This window comes from Rhinatrema bivittatum, chromosome 4, assembly GCF_901001135.1.
Source record: "Rhinatrema bivittatum chromosome 4, aRhiBiv1.1, whole genome shotgun sequence".
NCBI lineage: Eukaryota > Metazoa > Chordata > Amphibia > Gymnophiona > Rhinatrematidae > Rhinatrema > Rhinatrema bivittatum.
In genome coordinates, this window is record NC_042618.1 from 422,222,783 (window position 1) to 422,246,947 (window position 24,165).

The following is a 24,165-nucleotide window of genomic DNA, read 5'->3' on the forward strand; positions in this document are numbered from 1 at the left end:
CTGATGTTCCCATGAGCACTATAAAAGAGAGTTGTTTTGAGTTCCAGTTAGGGAAGAACTGGTGTGTGCTGAGTTCAGAAGCAGTGAAGTGAGAGGAGCTGGGAGAAAGGGAGGAATAACCAGAAGATGTGTCCCTGGCCGGCCTCTCCAGTACTGTGGAGTAAGGACGTGAATTGTTTATCTGATGATTGAAAATATCGTCCGATATTTTCAATATCATCAGATATCGGGGGGTCCCCGATAGTGATAGGAAACCCCACGATTAATTTAGTGGGTTTTCTTATTGTTATGGGGGGGGGGGGCGGGAAGAAAGGAAACAACCTAAAAACACAACCTGACCCTTTAAAATGAGTTTGTTAGTATCCCCCCATCCTCCGGACCCCCCACCCCCAAAAAATTTTTTAAATACCTGGTAGTCCAGCGGGGGTCCCGGGAGCATTCTCCCGTGCTCGGGCTGTCGGTTGCCACTAATCAAAATGGCGCCAATGGCCCTTTGCTCTTACCATGTGACAGGGGCTATCGGTGCCATTGGTTGGCCCCTGTCACATGGTAGGTGCACTGGATGGCCCGTGCCATTTTTAAAGATGGCGCCGGCCATCCAGTTCTCCTACCATGTGACAGGGACCAGCCAATGGCATGGATACCCTGTCACATGCTAAGGGCAAAGGGCCATCGGCATCATTTTGTTTACTGGCAGCCGATGGCCCGAGCGCAGGAGAATGCTCCTAGGAGACCCGCTGGACCACCAGGTATTTTAAAAAAATTTTGGGGGGGGGGTCCGGAGGGTGGGGGGATACTAACAAACTCATTTTAAAGAATCGGCTGTATTTTTTTGTTATCGGCTTGGGTGCAGCCGATAAAAAAAAAAACCCGATCGGACTGCAAGATAAAAATTTCACGATGTGAATCGGAACCGGAATCCGAACCGATACCGGTTCCGATTCACATCTGTACTGTGGAGTGTCCTTGGAAGAGAAGAGTGCCCCTTGTGGGGATATTTTCAGAAGTGAAACCTGGAGTATCTGTAAGAACAAGGGAGAATTCCTGTGGGACATCTGTGAATGTAAGTATAATGAACAAGAACTACAAAGATTATGTAATCTTCCTGTGATCAACAGAGATTCTGGGGAAGATTCTTGTGAACTGTAAGATCTGGATTTTTGGAAAATAAGTTGGAGGAATATTGAACTATATATTTTTTGTGACTGGAATTTCTACTGTTTTGTTGTGGACTCTATTTGCTTTGTAACTGCTGAACTGGTTATTTTTCAAAGTAAACTCTTTTCTGTTTGGAGCTCCAACCTGTGTGTGGACTGTGTTTTATTTTTGGAACATAAGCTCTTCCCAGTTTGGCCTTGCAAACTGCCCCCATTCCATATCACCCAGGAGACTTTCCCCACCTTAGCTGAGCAAACCCAGTGTTCTCCAGGCCTGGGAAGGTGACCACCCCCCCCCCCCCCTGGAGAATGGGGGAAGGGGGGTATAATTTATTTAACTAAATTTATCATTGCCCTTCCAAAAGATGTTCAAGGTGGCTTTCAAACCAAAAAAAAAAATAGAATATCAAAAAGTGTAACAATGTAGGATAAATAGACTACAGGTCCACAAACTCAGTCCTTGATGGCCGCAACTCAATCAGGTTTTCAGGATTTCCACAATAAATACACATGAGATCTATTTTCATGCACTGCCACCACTATATGTAATAAATCTCACTCTATGCTGGCCTCCTGCGACCTCTGGACTTCCTTGTCTGAGCACCGACCACACACCCTTGTTCGTGGTGGGCACTCCTTTGGACTTTCTCTCTAGGAGACCTTGCGAGGTCCACCTAAGACCAGGCGGCCCGGGTAACCAAGGGCTCAACCTGAGGGAACCCCGGGTTGCTATTGGTGAAGCTCCAGTTAGCCTCTGTCTCCTCCTGTGCTCCGCCTCCTGGTGGCAGGCGCTCTCCGGGTCCGACCGGAGAGCCATACCAATCCTGTACCAGGCCAAGGGTCCACTCCCAGCGCAACATTCACACTATCATTGGACTACCTTTTATGATTAATTTACATTTTTCTGGTAATGTCGTCTTTTGCTCCATTCTTACCTGAGGAAGGAAGTATTAGCTCTTGAAAGCTAGTCCAACAGAAAGGTATCACCCTATTTATTTTGGGGTAGATTTTCAAACCGCGCGAATTGGTGTACTTTTGCTGGCGCATCAGGCGCAAGCAAAAGTACTCGGGATTTTAGTAGATACGCGCGTAGCTGCGCGTATCCGCTAAAATCCTGGATTGGCGCGCGCAAGGCTATCGATTCTGTATAGCCGGCGCGCGCCAAGCCGTGCAGCCTACCCCCGTTCCCTCCGAGGCCACTCCGAAATCGGAGCGGCCTCGGAGGGAACTTTCTTTTGCCCTCCCCTCACCTTCCCCTCCCTTCCCCTACCTAACCCACCCGCCCGGCCCTGTCTAAACACCCCCCCTTACCTTTGTCGGGGGATTTACGCCTCCCAGAGGGAGGCGTAAATCCCTGCGCGCCAGCGGGCCGCTAGCGCGCCGGGACGCGACCTGGGGGCGGGTACGGAGGGCGCGGCCACGCCCCCGGACCGCCCCGGGCCGTAACCACGCCCCCGGGCCCGCCCCCAAAATGCTGCCGACGCCCCCAAAATGCCGCGCCGACCGGGCCCGCCCCCCTCGCCAAACCCCGGGACTTACGCGAGTCCCGGGGTCTGCGCGCGCCGGTAGGCCTATTGAACATAGGCGCACCGGCGCGCAGGGCCCTGCTCGCCTAAATCCGCCCGGATTTAGGCGGATTTAGGCGAGCAGGGCTCTGAAAATCCGCCCCTTTTTGTTTTTATTTCTTAAGCTTTATTTCTGTAGATAAAACATCCCACGTTACATATAAAACATTGCTTTATATCCCTCTCCCTGACTTAAGCTGGATCAGTGGTCACACAGCCATGTTCCCTTGAGAGGCTGAAATTGTGGTCCCTGAGACCAGACTCTAGGTGTTGACACTGAGCGCTAGCTGAGGCTTCCCTGTCCTTCCTCTCTCCCCACCGAGATCATGACCTCTGCCTCCATGGTATTCTCATCTCCGGCTGGACCAGGGAGTAGAGTCCTAATCCAGGAATCTAGCCCAGGTCTCCTGCTTGACAACTCTGCTCCTAACTCACCAGACCTACCAAACACTTCTCCTATCAAGAATGGTAAAATAACCGCATCAAGTCTGGGGTGATCAAACCTCCAGTTTATAAGAGTTTGCATGTGTATAGCACCTTTCATGAAAACAAAATCTGTTCTGTGCACATCACAGCTACAGCACTACGAAAATATGAGTGCATTTCTGGGATGAATGGTCTGGGTGCAAGTTTTCCGATGTTCATGGTATGGAAAAGAAATAATAATGACTCTGCTATTAATAACCAAGCAGAGTGAGGTAAATTAAGGAATAACAAGGATCAGAGATTTACTGAATGAATGACAGAATGGAGATTTGGACCAGGTCTCAAGTCTCCTGACTCTTCATCCTGAGCTCTGAATTCCTCCTTTGAAACTCACAAAGTCATATCACCTGCAAAAGATTAATCCTCTGAGGTCATACCATGCAGCACATTAACAAAGAAGCGGAAAAAAAAAAATACTAGGCCAGCAGTTGAAAAAAATGTAAAAAAAAAAAAAAAAAAAAACCCCAAAGAAAGGGAAACGTGAAAATCTGTGCTCATCTTCCTTATTTAGCTCTCCATATGGAAGACAGAAGGATACTGGACTCATTAGCTGGCTCTGTGCACTGTGTCTTCCACCTTGTTGTCCCATGTGGCTCATTCATCAAGCTACCAACCCCAAAACTTCACCTCCAGCCCAGCTGCTGACTGAGCATGGCTGTGCTACTAGCAAAGTGGCATCTTTGAGCAATTTTTTCCACAATGCCTGTCCTACTTTCTCTTTTCTTTCTCTAATATTTCTTTTTGGAGAAGTACATAATAGCTGGAATACAGAATAGCTGTATTGACTTTTTTTTTTCTTTCTGTTTTCCCTTGTGTCCAGGCCCAGAATACTTTGTTAAATACACAGTTCATAGTTAGCAATTCTTTCTCTTTCACAGAGAGATTCTTTATTTGACCCCTCCTAAACCGTGCCACATCACCCTGCTCGGGTTGGTCAACCCCCCCCCCCCCCCCCCCCCAAATAAATAAATAAATAAATAACTGAGTGGGAAACTGGAACATTTCCACCCTCGCAGCTGAATCTCCTTCTTAAAATGGCATTTCAGCTGAGTCTGTGCTAAAAGCAGGGACACATCATGTTTCCCCATCCACAACGCTGAAATATAGCGGTGCACGCTCTTAGGTGGAGACAATAATTTTTTCATAGATGATTATTTTTGCCTTGTTTGGGGCTTGGTACCTCCCCACCTCCACTGTGACCCCCACCTTTCAGACTCCCACCCACCTCCCTGCCTATCTTTTTGACTCGCAAGATAAGAAACAACAATCAAAGGAGCGCGAGAGTCTATATCTAATAAATATTTTTCTCTCTACTAAGGGCGTCAGCAAGCTGGGAAGCCAGTGTAAGACCACTGGGTCTTACACTGGCTTCTTAGGGGGCGATGCAATAAATAAGCTGAACAGTCAGCGCCCGCTTTCTTAACGTGCCCCAGGCACCCCCAAGGGGGGGGGCGCCATGCAATATTTAAATTAGGGGGGGTCACGTTAGTAAGGGGGCGCTAGGGTTGCTTGCATGCCCCTAGCGCCTCCTTGCTAACGCAAACCCGCTCGGCGTCGGCGGTCCGCCGGTTAGGAAAACCGACGCCGAGTTTATCGGCGTCGGTGTTCCTAAACGCCGCACAGCCAGGGGGTTCAGGAAACGGACGCTTGTCATTCGAGCGTCTGTTTCCTGCACACGACTGCCAGAGGTGGGGTTTTTTTTCTATTCTTTAACTTTATTTAAGTTTGTTTTTCCTTGGGCAGTACAGAAAAGCAGTTTTTTCTGCTTTTCTGTACTGGTTTAAGGAGCGCTCAGCAATTAATGCCTGCTCCAGGCAGGCGTTAATTGCTGAGCGCTAAATGTGCATCCTAGACACACATTTTTTTTTTTTTTTTGCATCTGGAGTGAATGCTAATAGCGACACGCGTTGAATAGGCGCTAATCCCCTTATTCCATTAGGGAATTCATTAGCACCTATTCAACCCGCGACCAACTGCCGGTTATACAGTACACTCGCTCGGCTGAGCGCACTGTATTGCATCGGCCCCTTAAGGTGGTTGCCTGGTCTAGTCAGTCATCCACCCAAAGAAATGTGAAGAGAAAATGAGAAACTGTACTGAGAGTTTTCCATTGGAAGCGCACTTCACGAGTTTTACAAGACCTTTAAGATAAGTCTTTTATCCCCCTGAATCAGGGTGGTCCGAAACATCAGCTGAGGTTGGAGTTTATCTTTATACATTGCAGTTTGATTATATCGTATGGGACAGATTCGTGAATTCTGCCGTCCTGGCTCTAAACATTGAATTTTTAACTGCAAAGAAAGAAAAATATAAAAAAAAAAAAAAAAGAAAACTTCTCTCACTACAGTTTCTCATTTTCCCTCACATTTCTTTGGGTGGATGACTGAGTAGACCGGGCAATCACCTTAAAGGTGGTCTTACACTGGCTTTCCAGCTTGCTGACACCCTTAGTAGAGAGAAAAATATTTATTAGATATACTCTCGTGCTCCTTTGATTGTTGCTTCTTATCCTGTTTGTATTTTTGCCATTGGTTTGGGTACAGGATTTTTTAGATTTGTTGTTATCTTGGTTGTGTACCTTTTTGACTCAACAGGGTGTGCTCCACTGTCATATACCCACACAAGATAATCAGGTATCATCGGTATAAAGGTAACTCTACCAAGAATGATAGGGAGCATCACTGCTGTTACAGGCAAAGGCCCGATGAAGGATGAACCAAGTCAAACATCCAATCTAATCATTCTTTTTTTCATGTGGGCTGTTCTTCAGATGATTTCACCTGGCTCAAATGCTCAATATGATGTTGGCTTCTTGACCTTTTTTCTCTTAAAGTCACCATTAGCCCAGTAGTTTGAATCGAGGAGGACGAGGGATGTTTGGCTGAGCAGCAAATTGGCCATATTGCATCAAACACATTTATTTCAAAATGGTGTACAAAAATAAGAAATAAGCTATAGTAGGGCCAAAAAACGCCTTTCTCCCCCCCTGATCTAGGACCTAGAAACAGCAGATAGCCTCTGATTACGAAGGGCCTCTAACGACAAAGAAATTACTACATTTCAAGTTTTACATTTTTTTGCTAATGCCACAGGGCATCTTAAACTCGATTTTAGTTTAGGGCATCAGTAAGTCTTAATGTGTCCCTGCCTAGATATAAGACCCAAGAGAAAATAGCAGAATACAGAAAAGTACATGTTGCTAGTTTGAGGAATCCAGATATATTTCTACTTAAATGTGGTCTATAGAGATGTGTGCTTTCATTTGAAAGCAACAAAGAAACAACATCAAAAGTAGGGAACAGTGGAGGAAATTGATAATGGTGCCAACCTCAGTCTGCCGGTGCCATTTACAGTTGTAACACTAGCAGGACAAGAGCAGCTGGGGATCGCTTCTGCCCCATGAAGAAAGAGCCAGGGAGACTGGAGGGGATCAGGGGAGGGCCTGGCAGTGACAGGACCCAACATCCTTTTTTGTTTTCTTTTGGTTTTAGTTCCTTTTTTTTTAATTTGGTATTTTGGGTTTGTTTGTATTTTTTTTTTAATTTTTTTTTGTTTATTTCAAATAAACAAAAAGAAATGAAATAAAAACAAAACTGAGAAAAACAAAAACACATCTTTTTTCATTTCCTAAATGAAAGTCACTGTTTAGTTTTGTGTCACTTGCAAAATGAAATGAAACAGAAACAAAGGAAATCTCATTTTGTTTCCTTTTTCCATTTTTGTGTGCATTGAATAGTTGTGCACTAAATCCATTTAGTGTGTGCTAAAACTATTTAACATGTACTAAAATGGAAAAATAAAAACATAACAAAACAAAACATCCCAGCAATGAAATTTATTTATTTCTAAACATTTGATATGCCTCCGTGAAGAGGAGGTCACGTGATGCCGTGTAAGGGAAAGATGTGATTTCCCTTCGCAGCGCCGACCCTCTAAAATCCAGCCCCATCCACTGCGAAAATGAGTGCGATCTATACCAGAGAAGCTGCATGCCATCTTCCTCGAAGCAATCGGAGTGCCGGTAATTATAATGGCGGCCCGCTTAGGGAAAAAAAGAGAAAGAGAAGGAAAAGCCACGAGGCCCTGGCCCGCAATCCAATATGGCGCCGGACCCTCTGCCGCTGCCGTCACTGGCGGCGATCACTGAAATCAAAACTGCGATTGCTGAAATTCCAGGTCCGGAACTTAAAACAATCTCTGATAAGCTCACGGAGCTGGCAACGGCGTTTGCAGGCTACGAGGCAAGATTTTCGGATATTGATACGCCTCCATTTCCTAAATTAATCTCAAGGCAGATTACAATCAACCAAATCAAAGCCTCTAAACATGAGGCTACAGCATATACAGCGGTAGACCCCAAGTCTCTTGTCCTATATGTTTGTCTTATTAGATTGTAAGCTCTTTTGAGCAGGGCTGTCCTTTTGTGTGTTTGTATAGCGCTGTGTGTGTCGTGTAGTGCTATAGAAATGTTACATAGTAGTATAGCTAAAGACAAGAGGTTAGATTGCAAGAAGTCATCTAGGTTGAAACAGACCATATAGAAGATAACAAAAACAAAACCAACAAAAATCCTTGTTCAACCCTAGTGGTCTGTGTAGCTTTAGTACTCCTGGCATGGGGAAACATGGCAAAGATGCGAGCCCTCTGCCTTTTATAAGGTTGCCTGACTTATACCCTTGGAAAAGGGACTGGGGCTGCTGCTGTCTGGTACCCAGTGCCAGGCACATGCACAAGAGATACCCAAAGGAAGTCCTCCAAGTCAGACTCCCACAGAGGTGTGGGATTTCCTGTGGTAGTCATGGCTTTCCTATCCACCTTGGCAAAGTAGCAGAGGATCAAGGAGTTGCTGGACGAAGGTCCTTTGTGTGCTGCATCCCCATTCAGGTCCCAGTCCATACGCAGCTTTAACTCATGCCACTGGAGTGTTCATGTTTTCAAAAGCACAAAAAAAAAAAAAGAATTATTTTATTCAGTCGCATCCCTGAAACTTTCCCAAATGCCAGAATATTCATCAAATAGTGCAGGGCATGCCTCCAAGGGTCAAAGCTTTAAAAAATCCCAGAAATTGCACCATTGCCCTTTTTAATTCATTTATTCTTTACTGTTCCTAATTTGTCCTACTTGTGGCATGCATAATTACAGAGATCGGTAGGACATTTCATCTAGAATGCAGAAGGACACTGCTGAGAATAGCTCTGGATTACTGATTTCTCCAGCAGCGCTGAGAAGGAGGTTGCCAATCTGTTAAACAACATGTGCCTGGGAAGCAGATATGGTTTTTTCATTGTCTGCACTGAGCATCCATTCCATTCCTTTGCCTTACAGCCGTACACTGGTGCATGCTGGGCCAGGACTGAAGGTGGCCAGAGAGCTGTGTTGGAGGAAGCAAAGCTGGAGAAAGGGAGAGAAAAGACCAGAATGCACTGGGATGAATGCCCCACTGATTACATTGTAGTAGATTCTAAGGGTCTGATTTTCAAAAGGACTTATGCGCTTTCTATGTGTAAATGACCTTCCAAAATGGCTCAGGGGACCCTGAACGAGTAACATTGTGCATGTTTTTGAAAGTTGGAGTGGCGATTTTGAACATTTAAATAAATTCCTTTGATGAAGATTGAAATTGGACCTTCATTTGTTCTTTGCACTCCTTTGTGGCTGATATATTGATTGTGGAGTGCAACCAGCTCCTTCTCCTATATTTGGATATCTCAGGGAGGCCTATACACATGAAAGTATGTAGGAATCCCAATTTTAATGGATACTTTTGTTCACAGCCACAAGAGGTGTTCTGGAAGGGGGGAGGAGTGGATTAGGGGCAAAGAAAGGATTTGCTGCACTCTTTCAATTTTCAAAAGAATGCAGGTCATTGTCAAAAGGATTTACATGTTTAAATCTGAGTTTTACAAGTATAAATCCACTTTATGCATGTAAGTGGGCTTTGGAAAATTGCTACAATATACAATATTCCATTTAATTGTCAATAGTTTTTATACACGGAAATACGCTTAGGGGAGGATAACTTTCATGTATATGGTCACATGCACAGTTACTACTGTATTTCATAACCTACATGCAAATGATATGCACACATTATAAAATTCTCGAGTATGTAAAAACCATGAGGCGTACAAGTTCAGACTTATCTGGAAAAATAGCGGCCCTTATCTAGATAAGTTTTGATTTATGTGGCTAAGTAGCGGCCCTTAAGCTGCATAAGTCAGGAAAGTGCTACTTGTCTTTTCAGATTTATCCGGGTATGTGGGATAGCTGGAAAAAGTCTAAAAAAAAAAGTGCTGTTTATCTGGATAAGTTCAAATTTGTCTGTCTAAGTAGTGGCAAAGGCGCTACTTAGCTGGATAAATTGGAATTTACCAGACAAGTGTACACAAATGATATACTTGCGTATTTGTACTTCCAATTTTATAGGGATATTCGAAGAGATTTTATTTGTGTTATTTAGAGGCATTTTTGCCCCCTCCCCCCCGGAGGTTAGCTTTTACATGCATAAGTCAGGATATTTTATAACATGCGCGTGGCAATGAAATAACCAGTTTTACCAAATAGTCTATCAGTTTACCTAGTCCCATCTGCACCTGAAGATCCTCCTGGCTCTTTAGCCTGAAATCCGCCCATTTCACCCAGACCCCCTCACCCAGTCATTTTTTTGCTTTAAAGATGTTTACGATCACTAACACCAGATATTGAGCAGGAGTAAATATACGCAAGTAAAGACTTTCGCATGTCACTTTGATAGATTATAAAATAGCAACTTTTGCATATAAATGTTGGTCCCTCTCCAGAATGCCCCTGGCCTGCCCCTTTTTTATACATGTAAATTTATTCACTGTCCCTGATTTACGTGCATATGTTGCAGTTTTTAAAATAGCATATACTTGTAGCATATATGCTATTTTATGCGCACATGCACTATTTTCTATGTGCATATCTTTTGTAAATTCACCTTTAAGCTCGTAAATGGGCTTTTAAAAATTGCTACATTGGTACATTACAGTTACATGCATAACTCCTTTGAAACTTATCTCCTATACATGTAAATCTACACTCATAAAGTTACACCTGCATGGAAGCAGGTACAACTGTGTGTATATGTCCAAGTGCGAACCCGTAAATATTCAGAGTGGAGTTATATGCATAAATCCCCTTTGAAAATTCAGGCTAAAGTTAGAGGGCAAAAATTCCTTGCATTCTTTAGTACTATGCAGGTGGTTATAAAATTACTGTTGTGATTCCACTTGTGGGTTGGGCCTGTGAGTGGCTCACTCACCCCGGTGCCAGCTCTGATTCCAGTGTGGCCTGGTTCTGCCACCCCTGATGCCACTGCTCCAGCTGACACTCAGTCTTCACTCATGCCGGTGAGTCGTTGACACTATCAAGCATGGCTGCCGCTTCTTGCACTTCCAGGCGCTCCAGTCTTGCTTTTCTTCATGGCCTGGATACCACTGACATCTTCCTGCTTCAGTGACCTTGGGCGCACGTGTGTGCCTCAGTTCCCAATTTAAAGGGCCCGTGGTGGGAAAAGCTCCGTGGCCCCTTCTGATGATGTCTTCACCTCATCATGCCTGCAGCCCTATAAAGGAGCTTCTCTGCCAGTCCCTCGTTGCCTTCGCAAGGTCTTCCTTGTTCCTGTTATCATCGATGGTCTTCATATTCTTTTTCTCTCGTCATGTTCCTGCTTTTGGCCTTTGTTTCTGCTCCAGTGTTCCTTGACTTCAGCCCATTCCTGCCTCTTGGGTCCTGTCCAGTCTTCCAGTCTTCGCTGCTGGATCAAGTCTCCAGAATTCCACCCTTGGTTTTCAAGTCTGAGCCTTAATCTGAGTTCCTGAACCTGAGTTGGAGTTTCTGAGTCCAGTCCTCAGTCTTCGGAGTCTTATTCCAGCTCCCACCTTGATCCTGAGCCCAATACCTGTACTGCTATTGTCATGGTCTGTGACCAGCCTTCGGGTTGTGTAGGGTGCGCAGTAGTGCCAGACACCTTCAGTGCCTTTGTGTTGTCCAAGTCTACAGTGCCTTCATCTAGTCCAGTCTTCAGTGCCTTTGTCATGTCCTCATCGACAGAGTCATCTACTGTCCTCGACCTCCCTCTGTCTTGATGCTCAAGTCGTTTCCAAGTAGCAAGTCCAAAAGAGCTGTCAGAGTGACTGCAGGGTTACCCCAGAGACCAGCATTGAGTTCCTGGGTCTCACTCCTGTGCGCGCAGGTTCAGCAGAGGTTTGAGTGTTCCACATCGCCAATTGTTCCATGTCTCTAAGCTTCTATCCAGCCTGTGCCAGGATGTGCTCACCTACCTACCCCATGGTTGTGCCGTGGCCCAAGGGCTCACGCTTACGTCTGCTCCCCAGCACCGTCCACGCTCTCAACAATTACCTTCTAAGAGGTTGCCCTGCAGCGCTACAGTCATATTGATAAATACGTGGAATTATATTATGCACACAGCAAATGATAGAATTGAATATTGGAATTAAAACATATGTTAGAAGCTTCATCTATACAGGAAATCAAATACAGAGAAAGGGAAAGAACCACAAAAGTAGGAAGCCAGTAAGAACCTAAATATGTGCAGAAGCACCACACTTCTTAAGTCTTAATCTTGATGAACAAGGGGAAAATTATTATTTTTTAAAAAAAAAAAAAACCCTTCTAAATCAAAGCACCTGTGAAGCTCAAATGGAAGTGGCATCCACAGAACAGACATCACATGTCAAAACAGTTTTCACTTTAGGAATCTGTGCCATGGCGTGATCATTAATACTGTGAAACATATGGGATTCCACCTAGCACGTCTCATCAGGTTAGTACCTTTCAGTGCAGACCATTCTAAGGCCTTGGGTTTCCTTTACAAATAATTTGAAACTCCCTGAATACAGAAACCTAACTTTTATCACAAAGGGAATGCTAGTGTTCTGTCCTCTAAATTAGTAATTTCTTCCCTTTGCGAAAATATAGGACAATAACGTATGTGAATTCCTCATGATGGACTGGGGATTTTTGTACCTATTGTGGTCATTAAAATCAAGCCTTTATCTTGTCTAACTCCTCCGGGTGCCTCCTTGACACCAAGGTGGCTGTATAAATTGTTTCTAAGAAGCAAACACTTAATTAAAAATGAAACAATCTCTCCAGCACTTTTTCCTCTAGTAGAGTGGGAAAGTGAGGTCTTGACCAAACATTTTAAGCAGTAACCCTGGGATCTAAAGAAAGCTAATTACCACTTGGTATTTCTTTCTTGCCTAAGAAAAGTCACCAAAAAATGACATGAGAATGCAGGAACAGTCATCTTGCAGGGAAAGGATTCTAAATTTCATGGTTTCTTCTCTCCATAAATTCCCTTCTGGGATTGTCTGGCTTGCCCTAGCATCACTTCTGACAGCCTTCTTCTTAGCAATTACGCTTCGTCTGCTTAGAAGGGTTTGAAAATCAGCGTGTTGGAACTCTTTTCAATTTGCTTCCCTTGAAGGCATCCTCTTGGCTCCTTAATTGCTCCTATTTGAGAAGGAAACGTTTATATGGTGCCATTCAGTTCAATATTTAACTTTTGGGTTTTCATGATATCAGTTTAAAGGAAAGAGTGGTAGCTCATTGATTTCTCTAACTGCAAAGGGCAATTATTTCTCAAACAAGACTCTCAGTAGAGGAAGTAACAACCGGTGGATTCTGAATTACTGCCAGAATAAACAGCAATCATGCAAATCTGGAAACTGAAGTCTGTCCATGGCCTCCACCTACTGAGATACTTTCTCCTTGGCTTCCCCCACCAGTAAGGGTCCCTCTGTTCCTATCCTGTGACTTTTTCAGCTGCAAAACCTTTTTTAATCAAAAGTTTATAATTGTAAAAGCACTTACAGTAGATAAATTATAGTTCCTAGGTTCCAGGTAGAGTGATGCACAGCTTAGGGTCACTTGGAATTTCTTGGCATGTAATAAGGAGAAAGAAATTAACAACAATGCTATACCAAACAGAAATCTCCTGGACGTTTGGCCTTGCCATGCTAGGTCAGACCAATGGTCCATCAAGCCCAGCATCCGGGTCACTTAGAAGTACCTGGTAGATCCCAATCTGAAGGCCCATTCACTGTTGCTCACTCGCTGAAATAAGAGGTGATGATCACCAAGTCTACCTGGCTCATAATTGTTAATGAATCTGTCCTCCAGAAACTCATACAAAACCATTTATTAAATCCAGCTATACTATTAGCCTAGATCAGGGCCCCTGATCTCCCACCATTCTGTGGCTTCAGGAAAGGCCACGAAATCCGACCCTCACTGCATAATTGGCTGGTCCCTATGGAATCACCGCAGGAGGCAAGGGCCGGCCAGCACACATGTTTGCAGCTCCCTGTTTCCCTTCACCAGCCAATTCCTTCCTCCTCCTGCACTGATCGGGCTGGCAATAGGAGGAGGAGAGCAGTGGTGCCTTGAGTCAAGTTTTCCTTCTCCGCCTCCTGGGGCCCGACTGCCCCTTTGAACCTTGCTGCACTCGGGGTGTCCTACACAGTTCAAACTGGCAGTCAGCTCCCAGGTGACAGAGGAGGAGGATGCAGCCCGAGGTACTGCCGCTCACATCTTCCTCCTTCAGCTCCTGCTGGCTCGAAAGGATGGGGAGGGAGAATCAATGGGGCGGTGTGAAAGAGGGGATGGGTATGAAAGAGTTGCTGAGAGAATGGGGGATGTGATAGAGGGGCTGGGGGAGGGTGTACGTATAGTGGCATTGGTAGGGGGTAATAAAGAGGAGAGGAAGGGAGAGAGAGAGAGATGACTGGGAGTGGGAGGAGAAAGGGAAAGATAGAGGACTGGTGTGGGAGAGGGACAAGAGAGGAAGTGAGGACTGGTAGTGAAGAGGGAAATAGAAAAATTATAGGATTGCCAGGAGAAGCATAGCTGGAGCCAGGGCAGAGAAACCTGCCTCTCCCCTTCTGAATCCCAGAACTTCGGTCCCTCCCTTTTCTGGATCCCCCAAAATTGCAAAAAAAAAAAAAAAAAAAGTCCCTCCTCTCTTCTTCCCTTCTCCCTAGCCACTTCTTCTCCCCCCATCCCTGATCTTTCCTCTTTCTCTTCCCCATCCTCCCCCCACCCTGATCCTCCACCTCTTGCTCCCTTCCCAGCCACAATCCTCTCTCCTTCTCCTCACGTCATCCTTGATCCTCTCTGCTTCTCCTCTTCTTATCCCAGAGATCATCTCTTCCTTCCTCTCCAATCCTACCTCGATACATGAGATCCCATAAAGTTCTCAAAAGAGCAAATAAATTATACAGACACAAAACATTGTTGGGAAAACTAGTTTCTTTTTTATTATTATGCAGAATAATTTTACTTTATTTAGGGGGCCTATGCAATAAACCTTAGCTTCACGTTAAGGCCTGGGTGTGCATGCTAAAAATAGCAATCTGGTCTTATGTTAAAGGCGTCTGGACAGAGAGTAGAGTGAGCATGCAAACTCTTTGTGGGTTTGTGCATGCACAGGAAGTTATGTCATATGCAAATGAGGGGTTAGAATGTGCTCACTAAATGAAGTGGTATGCTCAGCCTCCCCGCTGTTACTGAGGGCTTGCTAAATGAATACTGTTTGCCCTCTCTGTGGGGGAAGGAATGGCCTACTGGTTAGATCAATGAGTTGTGAACAAAGGAAACCAGCGTTCAAATGTCACTTTTCCTACTAACAGGTTGTATAGATGTGATGCTATGGTGTGATTTTTATATTCCTCTTAAGTGGTGATGACAACGTGAAATACCACAGAGCCGAGTACTAGTAGACCTTCTTTGTCATGTAGTGAAACTAAATGTGTATTCTCAACATAGACAATTCAAATAGCAACATAATTTTTTTTTTTTTGCATCTTTTCAAATCCCTTTTTCACATGTTCTGAGAGAACTTAGCCCAGTTTAGTACTGCAATGTAGTATCAAGGATTCACAAGTCAGTAGACAGGGTTGGCTGTTACCGAATATGCATGGACAAAATGTTTTCTGTTTCCTTTCTTTTTTCATATTGCTTTCCATTTATTTAGTTTATTTCATTTCATTTTCCCATTGACAGTATATCATTTGTTAGATTCATTTTATTTGTTTAGCTTTTAGCACACATTATTGTTTTACAACATGCGTTCTCTATTTGTGCAACTAGCTTGTACCAAAACGCTTTTGCACACACTGTCAACAAGGTTCTAGGCCATGCTAAAGTGTTACAAATAATAGGTCTTTTTTTTTTTTATACGGTTTGGATGATAAACGACACAAAATGATATTTGAACCATCACTGATATTTTCATGTCATTCTAAAATGCCAGCACATCCCTATTTGCCATGCTTATTGGTAGTAAAGGTTAAATGGAAGTGGTAGCAGGAATAGCCAGTAGAAATAAAAACTATTCCAGCCATAGACTTCCTCCCTTAGCCATTCTCAGAAAAAAAAAAAGCTGTTATTGTCTCTTCCCTGAAAACAAGACAAACAGAACTTCCATCTGGCCTGTGTAGTAGGCCACATGGAATTTCTCTTGGCCTGCTATGACTCTAACAAGTTTTTGATTTGGAGGGTAGAGATGAAGGCAAAATTGTACTGCACACAACCCACCTCTCCATTAGAAGAGAGAAGCTGCAGACCTCATTGAGGGAGAAATTAGCTGAGAAACCATTATATGATTGTCACTTCCAGTGGTCTTTGGTCCATGAAGACAAGCTAATGAGTTCAAGTTACATAAGGACAATGCACATGAGGGCTGCAGGATCCATCAATAACATTGACGTATATGTTGTCTAGCAAAGGATGAACAGTGCTGGGGGAAAATGCCGACCAAGGTAATATTATTTCATTTCTTGAAAACATAAACCTAGTAGTAAGCCTTTCTCATAATATATGTAGCCATGGAGCGCTAAAGATGAGTTAAGGTATTCCAAATCTTCATAAAAATCCTACCCTGGCATACATTAGTAGGGTTGACTGCATTTGTACTGTTAATGGGCCATTTCTGGGGCAAAATAACAAAAAACAATATCTTAAACCAGCAAATCTTCCTAAATTCTCCCCAAAGCTAACAGCTTGCCTGCCTTTTTTTTTTTTTTCCAGATGTGTTCCATCTTTTATAGGTCTTATTCCTAGATCTACTTCCTAGTTTGTCCAAATAATTTGTATGTCTTATGTTTGGCATCTGGAATCAGGGTCTTCAAATGGGTTTGTTTTGCATATGGTAACGAAAGGGAGAGATAGAAATTACAGACATGAAAGGTGTGAACCAGCAAAGCAAAGAGTGGAGGGCAAAAAGGAATTGTAGAAGTCTGTATAAAACTGAAATCAAATTAAATGTATTTATTTATAAAACAAAGTTAACATGTCTAATGTATATATTAAAAAGACAATTTATTAATTCAAATAAAATATGGCAATCTATAAAATCACATAAAATCCATTAAAAAAATACTGAATTTTTGAAAATGAGAATCTGAAAGAATCCCAACATGGTCTTGCTTCAGTAAACGTCCTGCATAAAGTAGAAGATATTCCAAATGCAAAATTTGGCATCTGGAATCATAAAGTAGAAGAAGATAGTCACAATGCAAAATTTCTAATTGTCTCTGAAGATACCCACTAAATGGAACATCTTAACTGAAATGGAGGCCTTTCACTAGCTGGATGGCTTGTTTGGTTGACATTGTTCAACGAACAGAGCAAAGTCCTAATCCTGGAACCTTAAAACAAAAATGGGGCGGATTTTAAAACGAGCGCGAATAGCCTACTTTTGTTTGCGCTCCAGGCGCAAACAAAAGTACGCTGGATTTTAGTAGATACGAGCGGAGCCGCGCGTATCCGCTAAAATCCTGGATCGGCACGCGCAAGGCTATCGATTTCGTATAGCCGGCGCGCGCCGAGCCGCGCAGCCTACCCCCGTTCCCTCCAAGGCCGCTCCGAAATCGGAGCGGCCTCGGAGGGAACTTTCCTTTGCCCTCCCCTCACCTTCCCCTCCCTTCCCCTACCTAACCCACCCGCCCGGCCCTGTCTAAACCCCCCCCCTTACCTTTGTCGGGGGATTTACGCCTCCCAGAGGGAGGCGTAAATCCCCGCGCGTCAGCGGGCCTCCTGCGCGCCGGGACGCGACCTGGGGGCGGGTCCGGAGGGCACAGCCATGCCCCCGGGCTGCCCCGGGCCGTAGCCACGCCCCCGGAACGCTCCCGACACGCCCCGAAAACGCCGCGCGGTTCGGGCCCGCCCCCGACACGCCCCCCGACACGCCCCCCTCCGAAAACCCCGGGACTTACGCGAGTCCCGGGGCTCTGCGCGCGCCGGTAGGCCTATGTAAAATAGGCTTCCCGGCGCGCAGGGCCCTGCTCGCGTAAATCCGCCCGGTTTTGGGCGGATTTACGCGAGCAGGGCTCTGAAAATCCGCCCCTATATGCAGTATAAAAGGACAAACAAAATAAAAACTAAAATAAAAATATTACAGAATACATAGAGATATATATAGATAGATAGATCTATATATATGAGATCCATATTCAGCCACTTGCCAGCTAGGTAACTTAGCTGTATAAGTTTGCCTTCCTAACTTTAGAGCTGCTGTCCTAAAGTTATTTGGCTATGAAAATCTGCATTTATCCAGCTAACTTACAGGGTCATTCTTTATTCTGTGGGATGGGCCATTATCGTGTGATAACGGCCACATCGCGGCGATGCCATGCTAATTAGGGGAAGGGGAGGAGTGTGAGCAGGATTTGGATGGGGTTATGTTTTCCACATTCTCGCCGGCAGCACCGCAGGAAATAACACTACCTTTTCCCGTGGGGTTATGCGGGCGATAGCGTGCGGCCGCAGCGGGTGAAACCGCACTGCCGCGATGCGGTCGGGTGCCCACTATCGCTCCCCACACCCCTTTTTTTTTTTGCGACTCATCATTCTGCTATAAATATAAATATAACAGAATGATGAATCTAGGGCAAAGCTGGATAACTGACTCCACTCTAACACCCTGCCCCTGAGCTAGCTGGATAACATTTTAGCCAGATAAAAAGTTATCCGCTATCTTAGGGCCAATAGGTATGGTGGGATTTTCAAATCCCATCATTTGTCCAGCTAAGTCCAAACTTAGCTGGACAAATGGCGCTGAATCTGGATGTCATATGTACAGTGTATATATAGATAGAGAGATAGAATGATAGATGCGTGTGTGTGTGTGTGTGTGTGTGTTAAAATTGTTGTGAAAGTGCACAGTCCACAAGATGGCACAATGTAGTTTCCTGCACACTTGATCCCAGTCAAGTTCTGTTCTAATTCAGTATAACTTAGAATGTTCTAATTCAGTATAACTTAGAATGGTGCTACCAAAAGTGAACTCCCTGTGTCGTTGAGTTTAAAGTGAGGCCATCTCCTTCCATGTCTGCCAGCTCTCCATTATTCATCATAATCCTCTGTGCTAGCCAGAGGCAGATTTCTCACCGAGCCTTTAATGAATTTTATCCTTAAGAAAGGGTTACAGGTTTCCCCTTTAGATATCATAGGTATTATTTTTTAATTGTCATGTGGACAGTATAATGTGAGTCTAAAGGCATTTTCACATACAGGCTTCAATATCTTGGCATGCAACGAGATACAATTTTTTTTCCCACTTTTCACTCGGGTTTTCTCCAGCTTTACTAGAACTATTGGCGCGTCATTCTCTGCTTCTCTCCCATGCTGGGGCCTTGTGACTTCAGACTTTGGAAGCAGATCCCCTGCCTGAGTTACAGGGCAGCTTCAGAAGTGGGAGTAGGGGAGGGGTGCAGGCCCCCCCAGACAAGGAGCTTGCTACCACCACTCCCAGATAACCCTCAGCCTGGCTCAACCACTTTGGTTGGATGGAAAGACACTTAATGTTTGTCCACCCTGAAATTTACTGTATGCCTTCTAAGCTTCCCCCTCCCCCCCAATACAAAAATGTCTGAGCTGCCACCACTGATTTAGACACTGAGCTAAGTTATCCTGTTCATTTTCCTTGCCATATTTTTTTCTGAAACGTGATGGAGTTGGAGCCCTATTTACAGATCTCCAGTACGGCTGCAAAATTCTCCATTATCGGAAGGAAATTGTGTGTGTGTGTAGTCCCGGTCCGTATTCAAACTGAAGAGAGCATTATAAATAATTATATTTCCAGCGAACCTAAAAAAGGGGAAATGACTCCAGCTCTGATGGCTTTAGACTAATTAAAGTAAATCAATAAACTTTTTGCAAAATGCAAAAATAATTAATTAATTTTTTTCAGCTAACGGTACAGTTTGGTTCCCGCCTGCAATGAAAAAAATCCAAATGGAATCCAGCAGTCTCTGCAGTTCATAATGTGAATTGTACAATGCTCCTGCTGTGACTGCAATGGAGTCTTTCCAAAGTCAGGTCGTGCATTTGCTGGAGAAAGATCCGTTATCTAGCTTGTACCCTGAAAACATGTGTAAAGAGATACTCAGGGATATCTGTGGTCACCCATAAAATTGTGCAGGAATTTGTCACCACTAGCCACAGGGGTGCATAAAAGCACTGGAAACTCAAATGCATTTGTTTCATGTATTCATTCTAACTTTTCTGAACAAAACATTAGCTGGGAGGATAACAGCTCAACAAGGATCTGGATGGAGAAGAGACACGGAGGATATTTGTTTAACGTTGACACAGCAGGTTCAGTAGTAACTAATAACTAGCCAGATCACCCTCACTGGTAAACAACATTCATTTATTCATTCGATTTATATTCTGCCTTTCAGGTACGTGCTGAAAATCGAATTGGGGAGGAGAGAAGTCTCACCTTTCATGTCGCACACCAAAGTGCACCCTGGTACGTTTTCTCTTCGGGCGTTTATGCATGTGTTATCTCTCAGGCTGTCTCAACTACAGAACTTTGCTATTTTATTCTGGGGGTCCGGGCCTAAGCTAAGGCAATGTTCTGTATCGCTGTGAAAAGCTCAACAAGACCTTAAGCACAGATTATTTTGTAGTTTCATTGTCAGCCCCCTGCACATCGCCCGTGACAACCTTCGGCCGGTCACTACACTAGCAGTGTTGCTGAAGCCGAGATAGTTCTGAAACAGATTAATGTTGTAAGTTTATTTCCTAATACCTGGAGGGTGGCTGCTTTTTCAAAATAAAACAATTGGTGTAGAGTTAAAAATGATTCCAAGGAGCTGGAGTACAGCACCCACGGGAAACCGGAAATTGACTGAATCATGACAGGCTGCCAGATGCATGTCAGGTTGTGTTTCTGAAGGCAGCATCCTTTCCTTACTATCCAGGTGAATCCACTAAGAAACAAATCTACAGGACAGGATGAGTGGTCTTGGGATAGGGGCATGTGAATGCAATTTGATGCAATAAGTCCTGCCCCTGTATGAACCAGCTTCAAGAACCCTCTCTTCTATTAGCTGCAATTCTCCTTGGTAGAGAAGGGCGAGCCAGTTTGAACTGTGTTCAGCTTCCAGACTGCAAACATCTAAGCCAAGACTTATTTTAAACCTGATAATAAGCCTGGTCCAAGGTGACTTGTGGAGCTGGAATCTCACTACATGTCTACCTGCCTTAAAACTGCTGCCAAGTTTAACAGATGAACTGGGAGAGTGGCTGATATCAAGAGAAATCTTCTTTCCTCTCACACATAAAAAGATCTGAGATGTCCTGCTGAAAAATGAGAATATCTTGGGACGGCAGAAGTGTGTATCTGGGGTGGAATGTTTTGTTTGGTGAAGCTGTTGTGGGGTTAGAAGGTACATAGCATGTGGGGTGGAATCTAGGTTAAGAATGAGGTGGTGCTATTATGTGATTTATGTGTCTGTTTTTCAAGCCAGGGAAGTGGTCTATAAATAAATAAAAGAGCCCAGGACTGAGCAAATCTAAGAGAAATCAGAACTGTCTGCAAGCCAGGTTAGGGCCAGAATGGAAAATAGGACAAAAATGGATGCCAGTTTGGTCTAATCCAATATCCAAACCAAGCTGCTCTAATCTTAACTATTATCCAGGTCAGACAGCCCATAGTCTAAACTAAGTGGAGCCTTAGAAAGGAAATCTGCTTGTGTAAACCATTCAGTGATAGAAACAGCCCTCTTTACATGCAAGCTACATGTGACAAGGTGAGGTGATAACTATTGTGCATTTTAGGACAGCTGATTCCTTCACCAAGAGTGGCAGCTGTCCTGAAACAGGTGAAGAGAATCGGATGGTTGGTCTCCACCCTTGCATGGTTAGAGACACAGATGTGGGGGTGTCTCTGCTTTATTTGGGTTTCTCACTAATAGAGATGCAGCTTTAGCACAATCAGAAGATACAGTGAATTCCAGAGACTGAATACCTTCAGTCTACGGCAAAGGCTCCGAGGGACTAAAACCAGGTTGTCCATCTCTGGTCCTGGATTTCAGGATACTACAGTGAATATGCATGATATTGATTTGCTTGCGCTACCTCCATTGTATGCAAATCTACCTCATGCATATTCATTGTGGTATCCTGAAAACCAGGCCTGAGTGCTGCCAAAGCGAGCTCCGTGCTAGTGCTTTGTTTTGCATTCTATCTGCCATTAACTATCAGCAAATGCTCAAAGCTTTTTGCGTAATGTTCTACACTGACTACCTTACCAGTATGAATTTTGATATAATAATTACGCTTCCTAATAAAATCTGATGTTTTCAAGGAGCAATGCTAAAAAATTCAGCAGCAGTAACTCAATTATAATAAGCCCCCTTTCTCTGCAAAAAAAAAAACCAAAAAACTTTCTATTTGAAAGCAAAGGCAAAAATGTTGTTAAATCTGGTTTCTCAGCCAGTTTAGGAAATCTCAGGAGATCTGGAGTCTTTTTGGTGGGGGCAGGGGGGGGAGGTCCTCAATGCATAAATATTAAGTATTTCTCTGCAGAGACTTAAGTGGTTAAAGGTAAATGTCCAAGCAATATTCATAACATTACTCAAACACTATTGTGCGCTGCCAGAACTCGTCAGCTGCTTCCTATGCTTTCAGATCATGTCCTGACACCTTCTTCTGTTATCTAGACCTTCATGGAATTACTCAAAGTGCTTTGCATCACATTTCTGACTGAGTTAACAACAACAGAACTACAGACATATGGCGAGAGACACCTCTGAAGGGAGCAGATAATGAGTCAAATCATTAATGCAAGGCCTGTTAAAAAATCAGAGGTTCTCTCTCAAGTCCCTAAGGATTCCTTAAAGTATAAATAACTTCACTGACTAAAGCACACCGCTCTTGCTTCATAACTCAAGGGTTATAAATTGTTCATAGCCAGTAATCAATAAAATTAAATCTAAACCCAAAGAACGATCTTGCTTGGACAAAATAGGTTGATTGTGATTAAAACATGTGCAGCAAAATCTTAGTCAGTGGTAAAAGCAACAAGCTGGTAGAAATTTGCCTGGACATGACATGGCTTGATAATTTTTTAATTCTCTAATGCACCCAGGAGCAAGGGAAGAGATGTTATTTCTGTCATCCATGGTGGCATCGCCCGACCAGCATCAGCGACTCAACAGCAGCAGGTACTTGAGGGTGAACTCTGCCCAACTAACAGTACTCGGACTAAACTTGAGGAAAAGCTTGGTGACAGGGCTCCAAGGGGGATCCGGGAAACAAACTATAGACCAGTGAGGAGGACATTGGTGCCAAGCAAAATAGAAGAAGCTATTCTTAAGAACAGAATTACTGGTCATAAGGATAGATATAGCTTACTGGGAAAAGGATTCAGCAAAGGTATAAATAAACATTTAGTTAAGGGTGAGCCAGTCGACAGAGTGTATTTGGATCTTCAGAAGGCTTTTGACAAAGTCCCTCATGAGAGAATCCTCAGGTAATTTTTTAAAAATCACGGGATAGAAGGCAATTGGGTTGGCAATGGGTTAAAAGACAGGAAACAGAGAGTAGGTCTAAACGGTCAGTCTTCCCTGTCGAGAGAGGTGAATAGTGGAGCGGCACAGGGATCTGTACTGGGGCCAGTGCTGTTTAACATCTACATAAATGATGTGGAAAAGGGAGCTGCAAGTGAGGGGGACAGATTTGCAGATGACACAAAGTGTTCAAATTTGTTGAAACATGAGCAGATTGTGAGGAACCGTAGTGCAGAATGACCTTGCCGGGTTACGGAACTGGGCATCTAATTTAATGTGGACAAGTGTCAATCCAAAACTCAACTCCTTTCTCATGGCTTTCTGGACGAGAACTCCTAAACTGCTCCCTTCCTCTAACTGAGACAGTTTTAAACATCTTCCTCTAGGGACTCTGCATTGCCATCTAAAAGCACAAACCAGTATCTTCACTCACCATACTAATTATTTTTTTTAATACTCTTTATTTAAACACACAAAAGTAAAAACATTAAACCAAATACATATATCACCATACTAATTATGTATATTACTTATTTCTAAATGCCTTAAACACACATGTAAATACACATGCATACAAAACATGGAGAGAGCAAATGGTTATCCATTAAATGTTTATTTATTTATTTATTTATTTGGAACTTTTTTATACCGGCATTCATGTGCAAAAGAATATATCAGATCGGTTTACATCGAAACGAGGAACGGCATAACAACGAATGCATTACATCGAACAAGGGATACAGGTAACTGGGATCCAATGGGTATGGATAAATATAGAGCTCCTCCAGAGAACGATAACTGTTCTAAACTGTTATAATACACCAAACATAGAGTAAATGTTATAGGACTGTTATAATACATCAAATAACAGAACAACTGTTAAAAGTACATCAAACAATGAAACAACAATCACATTTCTCTGATATCTAAGATGTGGAAACCAAAGCTAGCTTTGCTAGAAAGTTAAGTCTGTGCAACAGAGGCCAAAGAAACGGGTGGTAATGGATCATGCGTGAGGTTAGGGGGGAAAGAGGAGGGGGGCAAAACATCAAAGGTGGAGGTAAAACTAAAAGAAAGAAATTAAGATTAGAGCTTAAAGAATACAAT